Consider the following 23,195-nt stretch of genomic DNA (forward strand, 5'->3'; position numbering starts at 1 on the left):
AGATTCAACCAAATTACAAAACAACTCCAAAAAAACTACATCAGCTATTGGGAAACTCAAACTAAATCTCAGAGTAAACTACAGTGTTATTCGGCCCTAAACCGTCAGTACAGAGCAGCGGAATACCTGAGCACCCTGACTGACCCCAAACTGAGGTCCACCCTGACCAGGTACAGACTCAGTGCCCACAGCCTGGCCATAGAGACGGGCAGACACAAGAAATCCTGGCTGCCCAAAGAGCAGAGAGTGTGCCCACACTGCCCACTGAACAGACCAGAGACAGAGCTGCACTTCCTTACAGAATGTCCCAAATATTCCCAGATTAGAACCCAATTCTACACCAAATTCACCCACAAATTACCTGCATTTAAAAACATCCCCGATCCAGAAAAACTCCCCTACCTGCTGGGGGAACACAGCGAGTGCTGCACTCTGGCAGCGCAGTACGTCCAGGCCTGCCACAGCCTGAGGGACAGTGAGTGACCACAGATACACTGCTGTACAGAACTACAAGCTCTATTACTCTTTATTATAAATCATATGTGTTTTTTTTTTTTTTTTTTTTTTTTTCTTATAATAATTAATTTAATTGTTTACTTAAACTTGTGTTCAAATTTACCTGTACAGTTATCTTATGTTAAATTTTGTCAGGAATATATATATATACTTGTTAATCACAGCTTTGGCAATACAAATGTGAAAATTTGTCATGCTAATAAAGCAACTTTGAATTTGAATTTGAATTTGAGTGAGAAATAGAGGAGTAGAGAGCAAAAGAGAGTGAGAAATAGAGAAGTAGAGAGCAAAAGAGAGAGTGAGAAGTAGAGAAGTAGAGAGCAAAAGAAAGAGTGAGAAATATAGAAATAGAGAGAGAGTGGGAAAGAGAGTGAGAATTAGAGAAGTAGAGAGCGAAAGAGAGAGTGAGAAAGAGAGAGTGGTTGCTAAGCAGTTAATAGGTGGTTGCAAAGCCCTGGCTGGGGTGCCGGGGTGTCCAAACTTTTGACTGATAGCTGCTCCATACAGCAGCTCCTCCATACACTCACAGTACTGGAGGAGCAGGGGAGAGAAGGGGTTCCGTGCGCAGAGCTGCTCGTGTGCGAGATGGAACTCTGGGCCCCCCATTCATTTCTATGGGAAAACTTCGTACGAAAATTGTACGAAAACCGTACGTCGTATCACTTCGCAACCTCCTATTAATTTTAAGATCTCGGTAAGATCTATAAGCTCGCCAAATTTGGTCTTCGTATCTCAAAAATTGTGGCGGTTACGGACGTTTAAAATTTCGCCCCATTCATTCCTATGGGGAAAAAATGCGTACGTTTACGAAGTTTTTACGAAAACCGTACGATAAATCGCTCCAAAAAGCACAAGCACACTAAGTTGGCATAGGTCCTACGATCCGTGAAAGTTTCGTGATTCTACGTTGAAAGCTCTAGGAGGAGTAGCGTACAGAAAAAAAGGCGTAAGAATAATAATAATAAGAAGAAGATTACGAAGAACAATAAGTTGGCTTTTCCAAGCCAACTTAATAAGAAGAAAACGAAGAACAATAAGTTGGCTTTTCCAAAGCCAACTTAATAACTAGAAAAGGTAAAGTTTGTGAACGAACTTTAAGTTGGCTTGGAAAAGAACGCTAATAACGTTAAAAAGTTAAAATGGTTGCTAAGCTTTTTCCGTCTGAAGAGTGTGAAGAGTCATTGATATGCTGTTAACTTTTGGCTAAACGCTAAATGCTAAAAACGCTGAAATCTAAAAACATTTGGTTAAACGCTGAAATCTAAAAACATTTGGTTAAATGCTGAAATCTAAAAACGTTTGATTAAACGCTGAAATCTAAAAACGTTTGGTTAAACGCTGAAATCTAAAAACATTTAGTTAAACGCTGACATCTAAAAACGTTTGATTAAACGCTGAAATCTAAAAACGTTTGGTTAAACGCTGAAATCTAAAAACGTTTGATTAAACACTGAAATCTAAAAACGCTTGTTTAAATGCTGAAATCGAAAAACTTTTGGTTAAACTTTTGATTGCTAATGTATTGCTAGGCAGTTGCTATCATTTCTGAAAAGGTTGCTAAGCTGTTGCTAGGCAGTTGCTAATGTTTTCCAGGTGGTTGTTAAGCTATTGCTAACTGGTTGCTAGGCAATTGCTAACATATACCAGGTAGTTGCTAAGGTGTTGCTAGGTGGTTGCTAGGGTGTTGCTAGGTTGTTGCTAAGGTGTTACTATGGTATCTGGGGTGGTTGCTAAGGTGTTTCTAGGTGGTTGCTAGGTGGTTGCTAAGGTGTTGCTATGGTATCCGGGGTGGTTGCTAAGATGTTGCTAGGTGGTTGCTAAGGTGTTGCTATGCGGTTGCTAAGGTGTTGCTATGGTATCTGGGGTGGTTTCTACGGTGTTGCTAGGCAGTTGCTAATGTTTTCCAGGTGGTTGCTAAGGTGTTGCTAAGTGGTTGCTAGGCAGTTGCTAACGTTTTCCAGGTGGTTGCTAAGGTGTTGCTAAGTGGTTGCTAGGCAGTTGCTATCGTTTCTAAAGTGGTTGCTAGGCAGCTGCTAACGTTTTCCATGTGGTTGCTAAGTGGTTGCTAGGCAGTTGCTATCATTTCTAAAGTGGTTGCTAAGTGGTTGCTAGGCAGTTGCTAACGTTTTCCTAGTGGTTGTTAAGGTGTTGCTAAGTGGTTGCTAGGCAGTTGCTATCATTTCTAAAGTGGTTGCTAAGTGGTTGCTAGGCAGTTGCTAACGTTTTCCAAGTGGTTGCTAGGCAGTTGCTAAGTGGTTGCTAGGCAGTTGCTAACATTTTCCAGGTGGTTGCTAAGTGGTTGCTAGGTAGTTGCTAACATATTCCAGGTGGTTGCTAGGCAGCTGCTAAGTGGTTGCTAGGCAGTTGCTAACGTTTTCCAGGTGGTTGCTAAGTGGTTGCTAGGCAGTTGCTAACGTTTTCCAGGTGGTTTCTAGGCAGTTGCTAAGTGGTTGCTAGGCAGTTGCTAACGTTTTCCAAGTGGTTGCTAGGCAGTTGCTAAGTGGTTGCTAGGCAGTTGCTAACGTTTTCCAGGTGGTTGCTAAGTGGTTGCTAGGCAGTTGCTAACGTTTTCCAGGTGGTTGCTAGGCAGTTGCTAAGTGGTTGCTAGGCAGTTGCTAACGTTTTCCAGGTGGTTGCTAGGCAGTTGCTAAGTGGTTGCTAGGCAGTTGCTAACGTTTTCCAGGTGGTTGCTAGGCAGTTGCTAAGTGGTTGCTAGGCAGTTGCTAACGTTTTCCAGGTGGTTGCTAGGCAGTTGCTAAGTGGTTGCTAGGCAGTTGCTAACGTTTTCCAAGTGGTTGCTAGGCAGTTGCTAAGTAGTTGCTAGGCAGTTGCTAATGTTTTCCAGGTGGTTGCTAAGTGGTTGCTAGGCAGTTGCTAATGTTTTCCAGGTGGTTGCTAGGCAGTTGCTAAGTGGTTGCTAGGCAGTTGCTAACGTTTTCCAAGTGGTTGCTAGGCAGTTGCTAAGTGGTTGCTAGGCAGTTGCTAACGTTTTCCAGGTGGTTGCTAGGCAGTTGCTAAGTGGTTGCTAGGCAGTTGCTAACGTTTTCCAGGTGGTTGCTAGGCAGTTGCTAAGTGGTTGCTAGGCAGTTGCTAACGTTTTCCAAGTGGTTGCTAGGCAGTTGCTAAGTGGTTGCTAGGCAGTTGCTAACGTTTTCCAGGTGGTTGCTAAGTGGTTGCTAGGCAGTTGCTAACGTTTTCCAGGTGGTTGCTAAGTGGTTGCTAGGCAGTTGCTAACGTTTTCCTAGTGGTTGCTATGGTATTGTTAAGTGGTTGCTAGGCAGTTGCTATCATTTCTAAAGTGGTTCCTAAGTGGTTGCTATGCAGTTGCTAACGTTTTAATAGTGGTTGCTAAGGTGTTGCTAGGCAGTTGCTATCATTTCTAAACTGGTTGCTAAGTGGTTGCTAGGCAGTTGCTATCGTTTTCCTAGTGGTTGTTAAGGTGTTGCTAAGTGGTTGCTAGGCAGTTGCAATCATTTCTAAAGTGGTTGCTCGGCAGTTGCTAACGTTTTCCCAATGGTTGTTACGGTGTTGCTAAGTGGTTGCTAGGCAGTTGCTTTCGTTTCTAAAGTGGTTGCTAAGTGGTTGCTAGGCAGTTGCTAACGTTTTCCAGGTGGTTGCTAGGCAGTTGCTAAGTGGTTGCTAGGCAGTTGCTAACGTTTTCCAAGTGGTTGCTAGGCAGTTGCTAAGTGGTTGCTAGGCAGTTGCTAACATTTTCCAGGTGGTTGCTAAGTGGTTGCTAGGTAGTTGCTAACATATTCCAGGTGGTTGCTAGGCAGCTGCTAAGTGGTTGCTAGGCAGTTGCTAACGTTTTCCAGGTGGTTGCTAAGTGGTTGCTAGGCAGTTGCTAACGTTTTCCAGGTGGTTGCTAGGCAGTTGCTAAGTGGTTGCTAGGCAGTTGCTAACGTTTTCCAAGTGGTTGCTAGGCAGTTGCTAAGTGGTTGCTAGGCAGTTGCTAACGTTTTCCAGGTGGTTGCTAAGTGGTTGCTAGGCAGTTGCTAACGTTTTCCAGGTGGTTGCTAAGTGGTTGCTAGGCAGTTGCTAACGTTTTCCAGGTGGTTGCTAAGTGGTTGCTAGGCAGTTGCTAACGTTTTCCAGGTGGTTGCTAAGTGGTTGCTAGGCAGTTGCTAACGTTTTCCAGGTGGTTGCTAAGGTGTTGCTAAGTGGTTGCTAGGCAGTTGCTAAGTGGTTGCTAGGCAGTTGCTAACGTTTTCCAGGTGGTTGCTAAGTGGTTGCTAGGCAGTTGCTAACGTTTTCCAGGTGGTTGCTAAGGTGTTGCTTAGTGGTTGCTAGGCAGTTGCTAAGTGGTTGCTAGGCAGTTGCTAACGTTTTCCAGGTGGTTGCTAAGTGGTTGCTAGGCAGTTGCTAACGTTTTCCAGGTGGTTGCTAAGGTGTTGCTAAGTGGTTGCTAGGCAGTTGCTAACGTTTTCCAGGTGCAACCTAGTGGTTGCTAGGCAGTTGCTAAGTGGTTGCTAGGCAGTTGCTAACGTTTTCCAGGTGGTTGCTAAGTGGTTGCTAGGCAGTTACTAACGTTTTCCAGGTGGTTGCTAGGCAGTTCCTAAGTTGTTGCTAGGCAGTTGCTAACGTTTTCCAGGTGGTTGCTAAGTGGTTGCTAGGCAGTTGCTAACGTATTCCAGGTGGTTGCTAGGCAGTTGCTAAGTGGTTGCTAAGCAGTTGCTAACGTTTTCCAGGTGGTTGCTCAGTGGTTGCTAGGCAGTTGCTAACGTTTTCCAGGTGGTTGCTAAGTGGTTGCTAGGCAGTTGCTAACGTATTCCAGGTGGTTGCTAGGCAGTTGCTAAGTGGTTGCTAGGCAGTTGCTAACGTTTTCCAAGTGGTTGCTAGGCAGTTGCTAAGTGGTTGCTAGGCAGTTGCTAACGTTTTCCAGGTGGTTGCTAAGTGGTTGCTAGGCAGTTGCTAACGTTTTCCAGGTGGTTGCTAGGCAGTTGCTAAGTGGTTGCTAGGCAGTTGCTAACGTTTTCCAAGTGGTTGCTAGGCAGTTGCTAAGTGGTTGCTAGGCAGTTGCTAACGTTTTCCAGGTGGTTGCTAAGTGGTTGCTAGGCAGTTACTAACGTTTTCCAGGTGGTTGCTAGGCAGTTCCTAAATTGTTGCTAGGCAGTTGCTAACGTTTTCCAGGTGGTTGCTAAGTGGTTGCTAGGCAGTTGCTAACGTATTCCAGGTGGTTGCTAGGCAGTTGCTAAGTGGTTGCTAGGCAGTTGCTAACGTTTTCCAGGTGGTTGCTCAGTGGTTGCTAGGCAGTTGCTAACGTTTTCCAGGTGGTTGCTAAGTGGTTGCTAGGCAGTTGCTAACGTTTTCCAGGTGGTTGCTAGGCAGTTGCTAAGTGGTTGCTAGGCAGTTGCTAACGTTTTCCAAGTGGTTCCTAGGCAGTTGCTAAGTGGTTGCTAGGCAGTTGCTAACGTTTTCCAGGTGGTTGCTAAGTGGTTGCTAGGCAGTTGCTAACATTTTCCAGGTGGTTGCTAGGCAGTTGCTAAGTTGTTGCTAGGCAGTTGCTAACGTTTTCCAGGTGGTTGCTAAGTGGTTGCTAGGCAGTTGCTAACGTATTCCAGGTGGTTGCTAGGCAGTTGCTAAGTGGTTGCTAGGCAGTTGCTAACGTTTTCCAGGTGGTTGCTCAGTGGTTGGTAGGCAGTTGCTAACGTTTTCCAGGTGGTTGCTAAGGTGTTGCTAAGTGGTTGCTAGGCAGTTGCTAACGTTTTCCAGGTGGTTGCTAAGGTGGTTGCTAAGCAGTTAATAGGTGGTTGCTAAACCCTGGCTGGGGTGCCGGGGTGTCCAAACTTTTGACTGATAGCTGCTCCATACAGCAGCTCCTCCATACACTCACAGTACTGGAAGAGCAGGGGAGAGAAGGGGTTCCGTGCGCAGAGCTGCTCGTGTGTGAGATCCAGCACTGGGCCCCCCATTCATTTCTATGGGAAAACTTCGTACGACAATTGTACGAAAACCGTACGTCGCATCATTTCGTAAAGCATATTTTCGGAAAGAACGCGGTAAGTTTTATAGACCAGCTGAATTACGTCTTCGTATCTCAAAAGTTGTGACGTTCACGGCCGTTCAAAATTCTCCCCCATTCATTCCTATGGGAAAAAAAAGCGTACGTTTACGAAGTTTTTACGAAAACCGTACGATATATCGCTTCAAAAAGCACAAGCAACCTAATCGGGCATAGGTCCGACGATCCTGTAAAGTTTCGAGTTTCTACGTTAAAAGCCCTAGGAGGAGATAGTGATTAAATTTTGCGAAGAGAATAATAATAAGAAGAACTAGAAAAGGTAAAGTTCGTGAACGAACTTTAAGTTGGCTTGGAAAAGACCGCTAATAACGTTAAAAAGTTAAAATGGTTGCTAAGCTTTTTCCATCTGAAGAGTGTGAAGAGTCATTGATATGCTGTTAACTTTTGGCTAAACGCTAAATGCTAAAAACGCTGAAATCTAAAAACGTTTGGTTAAACGCTGAAATCTAAAAACATTTCGTTAAACACTGAAATCTAAAAATGTTTGATTAAACGCTGAAATCTAAGAACGTTTGGTTAAACGCTGAAATCTAAAAACATTTGGTTAAACGCTGAAATCTAAAAACGTTTGATTAAAGGCTGAACTCTAAAAACATTTGGTTAAATGCTGAAATCTAAAAACGCTTGTTTAAATGCTGAAATCGTAAAACTTTTGGTTAAATTTTTGATTGCTAATATGTTGCTAGGCAGTCGCTATCATTTCTGAAAAGGTTGCTAAGCTGTTGCTAGGCAGTTGCTAATGTTTTCCAGGTGGTTGCTAAGCTGTTGCTAACTGGTTGTGGTGTGGGTTGTAGAGTGTGTGTGGTGTTGAGTGTGTGTGGTGTGTGGAGTGCGTGGTGTGGCTAAGGTGTTGCTAACTGGTTGTGGTGTGGGCTGTAGAGTGTGTGTGGTGTGGAGTGTGTTGGGTGTGGAGTTTGTGGGGTGTGTAGAGTGCGTGGTGTGGTGTGGGGTGTATGTGGGGTGTGCTGTGGAGTGTGTGTGTGTGGTATGGAGTGTGTGGAGTGTGGGGTGTGTCAGGTGTGGAGTGTGTGGTGTGGGGTAGGTGTGGTGTGAACTGTGTGTGGTATGTGTGGGGTGGAGTATGTATGGTGTGGGGTGTATGTGGTGTGGAGTGTGTGGTGTGGTGTATGTGTGGTGGAGTGTGGGGTGTGAACTGTGTGTGGTATGTGTGGGGTGGAGTGTGTATGGTGTGGGGTATGTGAGCTGTGGAGTGTGTGTGTGGTATGGAGAGTGTGGGGTATGTGTGGTGTGGGGTGTGAAGTGTGTGGTATGTGTGGGGTGGAGTGTGTGTGGTGTGGGGTATGTGAGCTGTGGAGTGTGTGCGTGGTATGGAGAGTGTGGGGTATGTGTGGTGTGGGGTGTGAAGTATGTGTGGGGTGGGGTATATGAGCTGTGGAGTGTGTGTGTGGTATGGAGTGTGTGGGGTGTGGGGTAAGTGTGGTGTGGAGTGTGTGTGGTGTGGGGTATGTGTGGTGTGGAGTGTGTGGTGTGAAGTGTGTGTGGTATGTGTGGGGTGGAGTGTGTGTGGTGTGGGGTGTGTGAGCTGTGGAGTGTGTGTGTGTTTTAAAGTGTGTGTGGTGTGGGGTATGAATTGTGTGTGGGGTGGAGTGTGTGTGGTGTGGGCTATGTGAGCTGTGGAGAGTGTGTGGTTTAAAGTGTGTGGTTTAAAGTGTGGTGTGGGGTTTGTGTGGTGTGGAGTGTTTGTGGTGTTGGGTATGTGTGGTTTGAAGTGTGTGTGGTGTGGGGTATGTGTGGTTTGAAATGTTTGTGGTGTGGGGTTTGTGTGGTTTGAAGTGTGTGTGGTGTGCGGTTTGTGTGGTGTGGAGTGTGTGTGGTGTGGGGTATGTGTGGTTTGAAGTGTGTGTGGTGTGGGGTGTGTGCAGTGTGGGGTGTGAAGTGTGTGTGGTATGTGTGGGGTGGAGTGTGTGTGGTGTGGGGTATGTGAGCTGTGGAGTTTGTGTGTGGTTTAAAGTGTGTGTGGTGTGGGGTTTGTGTGGTGTGGAGTGTGTGTGTGGTATGTGTGTGGTGTGGGGTATGTGTGGTTTAAAGTGTGTGGTGTGGGGTATGTGTGATGTGGAGTGTGTGTGGTATGTGTGGTTTGAAGTGTGTGTGGTGTGGTGTATGTGTGGTGTGGAGTGTGTGGGGTGGAGTGTGTTTGGTGTGAGGTATGTGTGGTGTGGAATGTGTGTAGGGTGTGGTGTGGACTGTGTGGTGTGAGGTGTGTGGTGTGTAGAGTGTATGTGGTGTGGGCTGTGGAGTTTGTGTGGTGTGGAGTGAGTGTGGGGAGTGGACTGTGTGTTGTGTGGTGAGTGTGTGGAGTGTGTGTGGTGTGGGGTGTGAAGTGTGTGGTGTGGGGTATGTGTGGTTTGAAGTGTGTGTGGTGTGGGGTATGTGTGATGTGGAGTGTATGTGGTGTGGGGTATGTGTAATGTGGAGTGTGTGTGGTGTGGGGTGTGAAGTGTGTGGTGTGGCGTATGTGCGGTTTGAAGTGTGTGTGGTGTGGGGTATGTGTAATGTGGAGTGTATGTGGTGTGGGGTATGTGTGGTTAGAAGTGTGTGTGGTGTGGTGTATGTGTGGTGTGGTGTGGGGTATGTGTGGTTTGAAGTGTGTGTGGTGTGTGCGTGCGTGTAGTGTGGTGTGTGTGTAGTGTGGTATTGGTTCTGGTGTGGGTTGTGTTCAGCAGTCTCTTCTCCATACAGATACAGTACTGAGGAGCAGGGCAGAGAGGGGGGCCGTGCGCAGGATCGGCTGGTGTGTGTGAGATGGCCAACATTCCGCCCATTCATTCCTATGGGGAAAGTTCGTACGATAATTTTACGAAAACCGTAAATCGTATCGGTGAGATCAGCATATCAGCATATTGTGACTTTTAGAGCCGTTTGAAAAAAGTGTGAATGGAAGTCTATGGGAAAAAATCTGACTTTGGCGGACCACCGATCGGACCCTGGTGGTCCGATCACTTAGAAAAGCACAAGCACACCCCGGGGCAATAGGTTCTATCATCTTGTGAAGTTTGGTGGTTCTAGCTTGAAAACTGTAGGAGGAGAAACTGTTTATAAAAAGATTATAGAATAATAATAATAACTAGAAAAGGAAAGTTCGATAACGAACTTTAAGTTGGCTTGGAAAAGTACGTTAAATAGTTAAATAACGTTGAATAGTTAAAATGGTTTCTAAGATATTTCTGTCTAAAGCGTGTGAAGAGTGGTTGCTATGCTGTTGACTTTCGGCTAAATGTTGAAGTCCAAAAAGTTTTGGCTAACATGGTGAAAAGCTTATAATTATCTTATAAAGTAAAGTGTTGCTAAGTGGTTGCTAGGTAGTTGCTAGGCAGTTGCTAATGTAGTCCACATCGTTGCTTAGTGCTTGCTAATTGGTTGCTAGGCAGTTGCGAACATATTCCAGGTGGTTGCTAAGCTGTTGCTAACTTGTTGCTAGGCAATTCCTAACGTATTCCAAATGGTTTTTAAGTGGTTATTAGGCAGTTTCTAATATTTTCCAGGTGGTTGCTAACTGGTTGCTATGGTATCTGGGGTGGTTGCTAAGGTGTTGCTAGGTGGTTGCTAAGGTGTTGCTATGGTATCTGGGGTGGTTGCTAAGGTGTTGCTAGGTGGTTGCTAGAGGGTTGCTAGGTGGTTGCTAAGGTGTTGCTATGGGATCCGGGGTGGTTGCTAAGGTGTTGCTATGGTATCCGGGTTGGTTGCTAAGGTGTTGCTAGGTGGTTGCTAAGGTGTTGCTATGGTATCCAGGGTGGTTGCTAAGGTGTTGCTAGGTGGTTGCTAGGGTGTTGCTAGGCGGTTGCTATGGTATCCAGGGTGGTTGCTAAGGTGTTGCTAGGTGGTTGCTAAGGTGTTGCTATGGTATCCGGGGTGGTTGCTAAGGTGTTGCTAGGTGGTTGCTAAGGTGTTGCTATGGTATCCTGGGTGGTTGCTAAGGTGTTGCTAGGTGGTTGCTATGGTGTTGCTATGGTATCCAGGGTGGTTGCTAAGGTGTTGCTAGGTGGTTGCTAAGGTGTTGCTATGGTATCCTGGGTGGTTACTAAGGTGTTGCTAGGTGGTTGCTAGGCAGTAGCTAAGGTGTTGCTATGGTATCCTGGGTGGTTGCTAAGGAGTTTCTAGGTGGTTGCTAAGGTGTTGCTAGGTGGTTGCTAAGGTGTTGCTAGGTGGTTGCTAAGGTGTTGCAATGGTATCCGGGGTGGTTGCTACGGTGTTTCTAAGTGGTTGCTAAGGTGTTGCTAGGTGGTTGCTAAGGTGTTGCTATGGTATCCAGGGTGGTTGCTAAGGTGTTGCTAGGTGGTTGCTAAGGTGTTGCTATGGTATCCAGGGTGGTTGCTAAGGTGTTGCTAGGTGGTTGCTAGGTGGTTGCTAGGGTGTTGCTAGGTGGTTGCTAAGGTGTTGCTATGGTATCCAGGGTGGTTGCAAAGGTGTTGCTAGGTGGTTGCTAGGTGGTTGCTAGGGTGTTGCTAGGTGGTTGCTAAGGTGTTGCTAGGTGGTTGCTAAGGTGTTGCTAGGTGGTTGCTAGGGTGTTGCTAGGCGGTTGCTATGGTATCCAGGGTGGTTGCTAAGGTGTTGCTAGGTGGTTGCTAAGGTGTTGCTATGGTATCCGGGGTGGTTGCTAAGGTGTTGCTAGGTGGTTGCTAAGGTGTTGCTATGGTATCCTGGGTGGTTGCTAAGGTGTTGCTAGGTGGTTGCTATGGTGTTGCTATGGTATCCAGGGTGGTTGCTAAGGTGTTGCTAGGTGGTTGCTAAGGTGTTGCTATGGTATCCTGGGTGGTTACTAAGGTGTTGCTAGGTGGTTGCTAGGCAGTAGCTAAGGTGTTGCTATGGTATCCTGGGTGGTTGCTAAGGAGTTTCTAGGTGGTTGCTAAGGTGTTGCTAGGTGGTTGCTAAGGTGTTGCAATGGTATCCGGGGTGGTTGCTACGGTGTTTCTAAGTGGTTGCTAAGGTGTTGCTAGGTGGTTGCTAAGGTGTTGCTATGGTATCCAGGGTGGTTGCTAAGGTGTTGCTAGGTGGTTGCTAAGGTGTTGCTATGGTATCCAGGGTGGTTGCTAAGGTGCTGCTAGGTGGTTGCTAGGTGGTTGCTAGGGTGTTGCTAGGTGGTTGCTAAGGTGTTGCTATGGTATCCAGGGTGGTTGCAAAGGTGTTGCTAGGTGGTTGCTAAGGTGTTGCTAGGTGGTTGCTAAGGTGTTGCTAGGTGGTTGCTAAGGTGTTGCTATGGTATCCGGGGTGGTTGCTAAGGTGTTGCTAGGTGGTTGCAAGGTGGTTGCTAAGGTGTTGCTAGGTGGTTGCTAAGGTGTTGCTAGGTGGTTGCTAAGGTTTTGCTAGGTGGTTGCTAAGGTGTTGCTATGGTATCCAGGGTGGTTGCTAAGGTGTTGCTAGGTGGTTGCTAAGGTGTTGCTATGGTATCCGGGGTGGTTGCTAAGGTGTTGCTAGGTGGTTGCTAGACGGTTGCTAGGCGGTTGCTAAGGTTTTGCTATGGTGTCTGTGGTGGTTGCTAAGGTGTTGCTAGGTGGTTGCTAAGATGTTGCTATGGTATCTGGGGTGGTTGCTAAGGTGTTGCTAGGTGTATCTGACTGGTCGCTAGGCAGTTGCTACCATTTCTAAAGTGGTTGCTAAGCAGTTGCTAACGTTTTCCAGGTGGTTGCTAAGGTGTTGCTATCTGGTTGCTAGGCAGTTGCTAACGTATTACACATGGTTGCTAAGTGGTTGCTAGGCAGTTGCTAATGTTTTCCAGGTGGTTGCTAAGGTGTATCTAACTGGTTGCTAGGCAGTAGTAGATAAAAAGAAAGAGTGTTAAATGTAGAAGTACAGAAAAAGGGAGAGCCTGAAATAGAGAAGTAGAGAGAAAATCAGCGTGAGAAGTAGAGAAAGAACACCCGAGAATGTGAGAAAAAGAGTGACAAGTAGAGAGAAATATTGAGCGAGAGAAAGAGAATTAGGGAAAAAGAGAGATCGAGAAATAAAGAAGTAGAGAAAGAAAGAGGATGTAGTAGAGAGATAGATAGAAAGAGAAAGCAAGACAGAAAAGTAGAGTGAAAGAGAAGTAGAGAGAAGAGCGAGAAATAAAGAGTAAGAGAGAAATAGAGAAATAGAAAAGTAGAAAGAAAGAGACATAGAAAAGTAGAGAGAGTGAGAAATAGAGAAGTAGAGAGAGAGTGAGAAAGAGAGAGTGAGAAATAGAGAAGAAGAGAGCAAAAGAGAGTGAGAAATAGAGAAGCAGAGAGAGAGTGAGAAATAGAGAAGTAGAGAGAGAGTGAGAAAGAGAGAGTGAGAAATAGAGAAGTAGAGAGAGTGAGAAATAGAGACGTAGAGAGAGAGTGAGAAAGAGAGTGAGAAATAGAGAAGTAGAGAGAGAGTGAGAAATAGAGACGTAGAGAGAGAGTGAAAAAGAGAGTGAGAAATATAGAAGTAGAGAGAGTGAGAAATATAGAAGTAGAGAGAGAGAGTGAGAAATAGAGACGTAGAGAGAGAGTGAGAAAGAGAGAGTGAGATAGAGAAGTAGAGAGAGAGTGAGAAATAGACGTAGAGAGAGAGTGAGAAAGAGAGTGAGAAATAGAGACGTAGAGAGAGAGTGAGAAATAGAGACGTAGAGAGAGAGTGAGAAAGAGAGTGAGAAATAGAGGAGTAGAGAGCAAAAGAGAGTGAGAAATAGAGAAGTAGAGAGCAAAAGAGAGAGTGAGAAGTAGAGAAGTAGAGAGCAAAAGAAAAGAGTGAGAAATATAGAAATAGAGAGAGAGTGGGAAAGAGAGTGAGAATTAGAGAAGTAGAGAGCGAAAGAGAGAGTGAGAAAGAGAGAGTGGCTGGGGTGCCGGGGTGTCCAAACTTTTGACTGATAGCTGCTCCATACAGCAGCTCCTCCATACACTCACAGTACTGGAGGAGCAGGGGAGAGAAGGGGTTCCGTGCGCAGAGCTGCTCGTGTGCGAGATGGAACTCTGGGCCCCCCATTCATTTCTATGGGAAAACTTCGTACGAAAATTGTACGAAAACCGTACGTCGTATCACTTCGCAACCTCCTATTAATTTTAAGATCTCGGTAAGATCTATAAGCTCGCCAAATTTGGTCTTCGTATCTCAAAAATTGTGGCGGTTACGGACGTTTAAAATTTCGCCCCATTCATTCCTATGGGGAAAAAATGCGTACGTTTACGAAGTTTTTACGAAAACCGTACGATAAATCGCTCCAAAAAGCACAAGCACGCTAAGTTGGCATAGGTCCTACGATCCGTGAAAGTTTCGTGATTCTACGTTGAAAGCTCTAGGAGGAGTAGCGTACAGAAAAAAAGGCGTAAGAATAATAATAACTAGAAAAGGTAAAGTTCGTGAACGAACTTTAAGTTGGCTTGGAAAAGAACGCTAATAACGTTAAAAAGTTAAAATGGTTGCTAAGCTTTTTCCGTCTGAGGAGTGTGAAGAGTCATTGATATGCTGTTAACTTTTGGCTAAACGCTAAATGCTAAAAACGCTGAAATCTAAAAACATTTGGTTAAACGCTGAAATCTAAAAACATTTGGTTAAATGCTGAAATGTAAAAACGTTTGATTAAACGCTGAAATCTAAAAACGTTTGGTTAAACGCTGAAATCTAAAAACATTTAGTTAAACGCTGAAATCTAAAAACGTTTGATTAAACGCTGAAATCGTAAAACTTTTGGTTAAACTTTTGATTGCTAATGTGTTGCTAGGCAGTTGCTATCATTTCTGAAAAGGTTGCTAAGCTGTTGCTAGGCAGTTGCTAATGTTTTCCAGGTGGTTGTTAAGCTATTGCTAACTGGTTGCTAGGCAATTGCTAACATATACCAGGTAGTTGCTAAGGTGTTGCTAGGTGGTTGCTAGGGTGTTGCTAGGTTGTTGCTAAGGTGTTGCTATGGTATCTGGGGTGGTTGCTAAGGTGTTTCTAGGTGGTTGCTAGGTGGTTGCTAAGGTGTTGCTATGGTATCCGGGGTGGTTGCTAAGGTGTTGCTAGGTGGTTGCTAAGGTGTTGCTATGGTATCCTGGGTGGTTACTAAGGTGTTGCTAGGTGGTTGCTAGGCAGTAGCTAAGGTGTTGCTATGGTATCCTGGGTGGTTGCTAAGGAGTTTCTAGGTGGTTGCTAAGGTGTTGCTAGGTGGTTGCTAAGGTGTTGCAATGGTATCCGGGGTGGTTGCTACGGTGTTTCTAAGTGGTTGCTAAGGTGTTGCTAGGTGGTTGCTAAGGTGTTGCTATGGTATCCAGGGTGGTTGCTAAGGTGTTGCTAACTGGTTGCTAGGCAATTGCTAACATATACCAGGTAGTTGCTAAGGTGTTGCTAGGTGGTTGCTAGGGTGTTGCTAGGTTGTTGCTAAGGTGTTGCTATGGTATCTGGGGTGGTTGCTAAGGTGTTTCTAGGTGGTTGCTAGGTGGTTGCTAAGGTGTTGCTATGGTATCCGGGGTGGTTGCTAAGATGTTGCTAGGTGGTTGCTAAGGTGTTGCTATGCGGTTGCTAAGGTGTTGCTATGGTATCTGGGGTGGTTTCTACGGTGTTGCTAGGCAGTTGCTAACGTTTTCCAGGTGGTTGCTAAGGTGTTGCTAAGTGGTTGCTAGGCAGTTGCTATCGTTTCTAAAGTGGTTGCTAGGCAGTTGCTAAAGTTTTCCATGTGGTTGCTAAGGTGTTGCTAAGTGGTTGTTAAGGTGTTGCTAAGTGGTTGCTAGGCAGTTGCTATCATTTCTAAAGCGGTTGCTAGGCAGTTGCTAACGTTTTCCATGTGGTTGCTAAGTGGTTGCTAGTCAGTTGCTATCATTTCTAAAGTGGTTGCTAAGTGGTTGCTAGGCAGTTGCTAACGTTTTCCAAGTGGTTGCTAGGCAGTTGCTAAGTGGTTGCTAGGCAGTTGCTAACATTTTCCAGGTGGTTGCTAAGTGGTTGCTAGGTAGTTGCTAACATATTCCAGGTGGTTGCTAGGCAGCTGCTAAGTGGTTGCTAGGCAGTTGCTAACGTTTTCCAGGTGGTTGCTAAGTGGTTGCTAGGCAGTTGCTAACGTTTTCCAGGTGGTTGCTAGGCAGTTGCTAAGTGGTTGCTAGGCAGTTGCTAACGTTTTCCAAGTGGTTGCTAGGCAGTTGCTAAGTGGTTGCTAGGCAGTTGCTAACGTTTTCCAGGTGGTTGCTAAGTGGTTGCTAGGCAGTTGCTAACGTTTTCCAGGTGGTTGCTAGGCAGTTGCTAAGTGGTTGCTAGGCAGTTGCTAACGTTTTCCAGGTGGTTGCTCAGTGGTTGCTAGGCAGTTGCTAACGTTTTCCAGGTGGTTGCTAAGTGGTTGCTAGGCAGTTGCTAACGTATTCCAGGTGGTTGCTAGGCAGTTGCTAAGTGGTTGCTAGGCAGTTGCTAACGTTTTCCAAGTGGTTGCTAGGCAGTTGCTAAGTGGTTGCTAGGCAGTTGCTAACGTTTTCCAGGTGGTTGCTAGGCAGTTGCTAACGTTTTCCAGGTGGTTGCTAGGCAGTTGCTAAGTGGTTGCTAGGCAGTTGCTAACGTTTTCCAAGTGGTTGCTAGGCAGTTGCTAAGTGGTTGCTAGGCAGTTGCTAACGTTTTCCAGGTGGTTGCTAAGGTGTTGCTAAGTGGTTGCTAGGCAGTTGCTAACATTTTCCAGGTGGTTGCTAAGGTGGTTGCTAAGCAGTTATTAGGTGGTTGCTAAGCCCTGGCTGGGGTGCCGGGGTATCCAAACTTTTGACTGATAGCTGCTCCATACAGCAGCTCCTCCATACACTCACAGTACTGGAGGAGCAGGGGAGAGAAGGGGTTCCGTGCGCAGAGCTGCTCGTGTGTGAGATGGAACTCTGGGCCCCCCATTCATTTCAATGGGAAAACTTCGTACGACATTTGTACGAAAACCGTACGACGTATCGTCGAAACGTTAAAAACGTTAAAAAAAGAACGCGGTAAGGTCTATAGACCGTCCGATTTTTGTATTTGTATGTCAAAAATTGTGGCGGTTACGGACGTTTAAAATTTCGCCCCATTCATTCCTATGGGAAAAAAATGCGTACGTTTACGAAGTTTTTACGAAAACCGTACGATGTATCGCTTAAAAAAGCACAAGCAACCTATTCGGGTATAGGTCCTACGATACTGCAAAGTTTCGTGGTTCTACGTCAAAAGCCCTAGGAGGAGATAGTGATTAAATTTTGAGCGCGGAATAATAATAATAATAATAATAACTAGAAAAGGTAAAGTTCGTGAACGAACTTTAAGTTGGCTTGGAAAAGAACGCTAATAACGTAAAAAAGTTAAAATGGTTGCTAAGCTTTTTCCGTCTGAAGAGTGTGAAGAGTCATTGATATGCTGTTAACTTTTGGCTAAACGCTAAATGCTAAAAACGCTGAAATCTAAAAACATTTGGTTAAACGCTGAAATCTAAAAACATTTGTTTAAACGCTGAAATCTAAAAACGTTTGATTAAACGCTGAAATCTAAAAACGTTTGCTAGGGTGTTGCTAGGTTGTTGCTAAGGTGTTGCTATGGTATCTGGGGTGGTTGCTAAGATGTTGCTACGTGGTTGCTAGGGTGTTGCTATGGTATCCGGGGTGGTTGCTAAGGTGTCGCTAGGTGGTTGCTAGGGTGTTGCTAGGTGGTTGCTAAGGTGTTGCTATGGTATCTGGGGTGGTTGCTAAGATGTTGCTAGGTGGTTGCTAAGGTGTTGCTATGCGGTTGCTAAGGTGTTGCTATGGTATCCGGGGTGGTTGCTAAGGTGTTGCTAGGTGGTTGCTAGGTGGTTGCTAAGGTGTTGCTAGGTGGTTGCTAAGGTGTTGCTATGGTATCTGGGGTGGTTGCTAAGGTGTTGCTAGGTGGTTGCTAAGTGGTTGCTAGGTGGTTGCTAAGGTATTGCTAGGTGGTTGCTAAGGTGTTGCTATGGTAACCGGGGTGGTTGCTAAGGTGTTGCTAGGTGGTTGCTAAGGTGTTGCTAGGTGGTTGCTAAGGTGTTGCTATGGTAACCGGGGTGGTTGCTAAGGTGTTGCTAGGTGGTTGCTAGGTGGTTGCTAAGGTGTTGCTAGGTGGTTGCTAGGCAGTTGCTATCATTTCTAAAGTTGTTGCTAAGTGGTTGCTAGGCAGTTGCTAACGTTTTCCTAATGGTTGCTAAGGTGTTGGTAAGTGGTTGCTAGGCTGTTGCTATCATTTCTAAAGTGGTTGCTAGGCAGTTGCTATCGTTTCTAAGGTGGTTGCTAAGTGGTTGCTAACGTTTTCCTAGTGGTTGTTAAGGTGTTGCTAAGTGGTTGCTAGGCAGTTGCTAACGTTTTCCAGGTGTTTGCTAAGTGGTTGCTAACTGGTTGCTAGGCAGTTGCTATAATTTCTAAAGTGGTTGCTAAGTTGTTGCTAGTGGTTGCTAGGCAGTTGCTAACGTTTTCCAGGTGGTTGCTAAGGTGTTGCTAAGTGGTTGCTAGGCAGTTGCTAACGTTTTCCAGGTGGTTGCTAAGGTGTTGCTAAGTGGTTGCTAGGCAGTTGCTAACGTTTTCCAGGTGGTTGCTAAGCAGTTAATAGGTGGTTGCTAAACCCTGGCTGGGGTGCCGGGGTGTCCAAACTTTTGACTGATAGCTGCTCCATACAGCAGCTCCTCCATACACTCACAGTACTGGAGGAGCAGGGGAGAGAAGGGGTTCCGTGCGCAGAGCTGCTCGTGTGTGAGATGGAACTCTGGGCCCCCCATTCATTTCTATGGGAAAACTTCGTACGACAATTGTACGAAAACCGTACGTCGTATCACTTCGCAACCTCCTATTAATTTAAAGATCTCGATAAGATCTATAAGCTCGCCGAATTTGGTGTTCGTATCTCAAAAATTGTGGCGGTTACGGACGTTTAAAATTTGGCCCCATTCATTCCTATGGGAAAAAAATGCGTACGTTTACGAAGTTTTTACGAAAACCGTACGATGTATCGCTTAAAAAAGCACAAGCAACCTATTCGGGTATAGGTCCTACGATACTCCAAAATTTCGTGGTTCTACGTCAAAAGCCCTAGGAGGAGATAGTGATTAAATTTTGAGCGCGGAATAATAATAATAATAATAAGATTACGAAGAACAGTAAGTTGGCTTTTCCAAGCCAACTTAATAATAATAACTAGAAAAGGCAAAGTTCGTGAACGAACTTTAAGTTGGCTTGGAAAAGTACGCTAATAACGTTGAAAAGTTAAAATGGTTGCTAAGTGGTTGCTAGGCAGTTATGATCATTTCTAAAGTGGTTGCTAAGCGTTTGCTAGGCAGTTGCTAACGTTTTCCAGGTGGTTGCTTAGGTGTTGCTAAGCAGTTGCTAGGCAGTTGCTAATGTATTCCACATGGTTGCTAAGTGGTTGCTAGGTGGTTGCTAAGCAGTTGCTAACGTTTTCCAAGTGGTGGCTAAAGTGTAGATAACTGGTTCCTAGGCAGTTGCTATCATTTCTAAAGTGGTTGCTAAGCAGTTGCTAGGCAGTTGCTAACATATTCCACATGGTTGCTAAGTGGTTGCTAGGCAGCTGCTAACGTTTTCCTAGTGGTTGCTAAGGTGTTGCTAAGTGGTTGCTAGGCAGTTGCTATCATTACTAAAGTGGTTGCTAAGTGGTTGCTAGGCAGTTGCTAATGTTTTCCTACTGGTTGCTAAGGTGTTGCTAACTGATTGCTAGGCAGTTGCTATAGTCTCTAAAGTGGTTGCTAAGTGGTTGCTAGGCCGTTGCTATCATTTCTAAAGTGGTTGCTAAGCAGTTGCTAGGCAGTTGCTAATATATTCCACATGGTTGCTAAGTGGTTGCTAGGCAGTTGCTATCGTTTCTAAACTGGTTGCTAAGTGGTTGCTAGGCCGTTGCTATCGTTTCTAAAGTGGTTGCTAAGCAGTTGCTAGGCAGTTGCTAACATATTCCACATGGTTGATTAGTGGTTGCTAGGCAGTTGTTAACATTTTCCAGGTGGTTGCTAAGATGTTGTTAAGTGGTTGCTAGGCAGTTGCTATAATTTCTAAAGTGGTTGCTAGGCAGTTGCTAACGTTTTCCTAGTGGTTGCTAAGGTGTTGCTAAGTGGTTGCTAGGCAGTTGGTATCATTACTAATGTGGTTGCTAAGTGGTTGCTAGGCAGTTGCTAATGTTTTCCTAGTGGTTGCTAAGGTGTTGCTAAGTGATTGCTAGGCAGTTGCTATCGTCTCTAAAGTGGTTGCTAAGCAGTTGCTAGGCAGTTGCTAACATATTCCACATGGTTGCTAAGTGGTTGCTAGGCAGTTGCTATCGTTTCTAAAGTGGTTGCTAAGCAGTTGCTAGGCAGTTGCTAACATATTCCACATGGTTGCTAAGTGGTTGCTAGGCAGTTGCTATCGTTTCTAAACTGGTTGCTAAGTGGTTGCTAGGCCGTTGCTATCGTTTCTAAAGTGGTTGCTAAGCAGTTGCTAGGCAGTTGTTAACATATTCCAAATGGTTGCTAAATGGTTGCTAGGCAGTTGTTAACATTTTCCAGGTGGTTGCTAAGATGATGTTAAGTGGTTGCTAGGCAGTTGCTATAATTTCTAAAGTGGTTGCTAGGCAATTGCTAACGTTTTCCTAGTGGTTGCTAAGGTGTTGCTAGGTGGTTGCTAGGTGGTTGCTAAGGTGTTGCTAGGTGGTTGCTAAGGTGTTGCTATGGTATCTGAGGTGGTTGCTAAGGTGTTGCTAGGTGGTTGCTAGGTGGTTGCTAAGTGGTTGCTAGGTGGTTGCTAAGGTATTGCTAGGTGGTTGCTAAGGTGTTGCTATGGTAACCGGGGTGTTTTCTAAGGTGTTGCTAGGTGGTTGCTAGGTGGTTGCTAAGGTGTTGCTAGGTGGTTGCTAAGGTGTTGCTATGGTATCTGGGGTGGTTGCTAAGGTGTTGGTAAGTGGTTGCTAGACAGTTGCTATCATTTCTAAAGTGGTTGCTAAGTGGTTGCTAGGCAGTTGCTAATGTTTTCCAGGTGGTTGCTAAGGTGTTGCTAAGTGGTTGCTAGGCAGTTGCTAACGTTTTCCAGGTGGTTGCTAAGGTGTTGCTAAGTGGTTGCTAGGCAGTTGCTATCGTTTCTAAAGTGGTTGCTAAGTGGTTGCTAGGCAGTTGCTAACGTTTTCCATGTGGTTGCTAAGTGGTTGCTAGGCAGTTGCTATCATTTCTAAAGTGGTTGCTAAGTGGTTGCTAGGCAGTTGCTAACGTTTTCCTAGTGGTTGTTAAGGTGTTGCTAAGTGGTTGCTAGGCAGTTGCTATCATTTCTAAAGTGGTTGCTAGGCAGTTGCTAACGTTTTCCATGTGGTTGCTAAGTGGTTGCTAGGCAGTTGCTATAATTTCTAAAGTGGTTGCTAAGTGGTTGCTAGGCAGTTGCTAACGTTTTCCAAGTGGTTGCTAGGCAGTTGCTAAGTGGTTGCTAGGCAGTTGCTAACATTTTCCAGGTGGTTGCTAAGTGGTTGCTAGGTAGTTGCTAACATATTCCAGGTGGTTGCTAGGCAGCTGCTAAGTGGTTGCTAGGCAGTTGCTAACGTTTTCCAGGTGGTTGCTAAGTGGTTGCTAGGCAGTTGCTAACGTTTTCCAGGTGGTTGCTAGGCAGTTGCTAAGTGGTTGCTAGGCAGTTGCTAACGTTTTCCAAGTAGTTGCTAGGCAGTTGCTAAGTGGTTGCTAGGCAGTTGCTAACGTTTTCCAGGTGGTTGCTAAGTGGTTGCTAGGCAGTTGCTAACGTTTTTCAGGTGGTTGCTAAGGTGGTTGCTAAGCAGTTAATAGGTGGTTGCTAAACCCTGGCTGGGGTGCCGGGGTGTCCAAACTTTTGACTGATAGCTGCTCCATACAGCAGCTCCTCCATACACTCACAGTACTGGAGGAGCAGGGGAGAGAAGGGGTTCCGTGCGCAGAGCTGCTCGTGTGCGAGATGGAACTCTGGGCCCCCCATTCATTTCTATGGGAAAACTTCGTACGACAATTGTACGAAAACCGTACGTCGCATCATTTCGTAAAGCATATTTTCGGAAAGAACGCGGTAAGTTATATAGACCAGCTGAATTACGTCTTCGTATCTCAAAAATTGTGACGTTCACGGCCGTTCAAAATTCTCCCCCATTCATTCCTATGGGAAAAAAAAGCGTACGTTTACGAAGTTTTTACGAAAACCGTACGATATATCGCTTCAAAAAGCACAAGCAACCTAATCGGGCATAGGTCCTACGATCCTGTAAAGTTTCGAGTTTCTACGTTAAAAGCCCTAGGAGGAGATAGTGATTAAATTTTGCGAAGAGAATAATAATAATAATAATAATAAGTAGAAATATAGCCGCAAGCGGCGATTTACGGGGTTCGAGCGTTACAGGCAAAGAGACCCCTGGAGGCCAGTTAGGCTTAAAACATGTTGCCGGTTGACCGGCATCGCCAAACTGGATGAGGATGACCAGCATGACCGTGAAGACCAAGCTAGATTACCAGCATGACTAATCTGGATGACAAACTTGTTGACCATATTGACCAAGCTGGAAGACCATAATGACCAAACTGGATGACCAGCATGGCAAAGGTGGTTGGCCAGTATGACCAAGCTGGAAGACCACCATTACTATGAGGACAAAGCTGAATGACCAGCAGGACCATAATGACCAATGTGAATGGCCAGCATAACCAAGCTGGGTGACCAGCGTGACCATAAAGACCATAATGGCAATGCTAGATGAGTGGTGTGAGTAAACTAGTTGAAAAGCATTGATAAATTGAGCTGTAGTGTTCATCAGGTTTTATGTGGTGTCTTACTGCACTCTAGTGCGCATTTGGTGAAACAAATTCAGTTCTTAAATTGAAAAAACACAAGGCATAAAAAGGGCATATAAATAACCCGTATATAGTATATAAGTTTTGACCTGATTAACATTCCGCCTGTTAAAAGCTTGCTGGAATGTGATTGGCTAATAGTGACCACAAAAGTGTCCATATCAAATTTTCATTTGGTGTACCATTAGTGCATGGGCCATAGATGATAATTGGCTAGGATGACCTTGATAGCTTGTATGGTTCTAGAGAAACAGCTATCGAGCATTGGCCCCGCCCCCTGGGGGGGTGTATGTCTACTTAAACTGACAGGGTATCTGAGAATCATGTAATGATCAAAGGACTGAAGTGGTATTAATGTCAGGTTAAGCATTCAAAAGTTATAAGTGTTAAAGACATTTTACTGCACCATGGTAGAACTCATTTGCATATGGCGGCCATATTGTTTATAAATGTAAAGATTTTTTTAATAATTATTGAGGAGTAAGCTCTGCTGAACTGTTTGACACCAAACATGTCATGATTGGTCAAGGATCCAAGGACAAGATCTCAAAAGTAAGTTTTGCATATTATGCAAATAAAAAAAAAATTAAGTGGGTGGAACATAAACAAGAATGACCCAGGTGGCTGAGTAGCATGACCAAGAAGGATAAATATGTTCAATTAAGCAAGACAAGCAAGATTAAATAAGTTCAGCAGAGCTTTAATTTAGAATAATTCACCTGTAGCTGTTTCACCAAATGACCACCAGAGCGCAGCAAGAGACCACATATAACCTGCTGGAAATCTATCACTCTATAAGTAAGACAGAACATTCCCTATCAGTGTGTTTCTATTTATTACAAAGAGAGGAAAAGTCCGATTGGGCTCAAAATTGGTTCTCATGATCAAGTGGTCTGTATATATATGTGTGTAAATTTGTGTGTTGATAGGGTCAAAGGTTCCTGACTTCTGTACATT

General features: G+C 45.0%; 1 long non-coding RNA gene across 1 annotated transcript; it reads left to right on the forward strand.

Annotated features, from left to right (window-relative positions):
- Positions 1-2,230: 2,230 nt before the first annotated feature.
- Positions 2,231-17,066, forward strand: LOC125805050 (uncharacterized). Its single transcript, XR_007441330.1, has 3 exons — positions 2,231-2,338; positions 14,397-14,850; positions 16,982-17,066. It is a non-coding gene; the product is annotated as an uncharacterized LOC125805050 (long non-coding RNA).
- Positions 17,067-23,195: the final 6,129 nt, after the last annotated feature.

Source organism: Astyanax mexicanus, chromosome 11 (assembly GCF_023375975.1).
Source record: "Astyanax mexicanus isolate ESR-SI-001 chromosome 11, AstMex3_surface, whole genome shotgun sequence".
NCBI classification, from domain to species: domain Eukaryota; kingdom Metazoa; phylum Chordata; class Actinopteri; order Characiformes; family Acestrorhamphidae; genus Astyanax; species Astyanax mexicanus.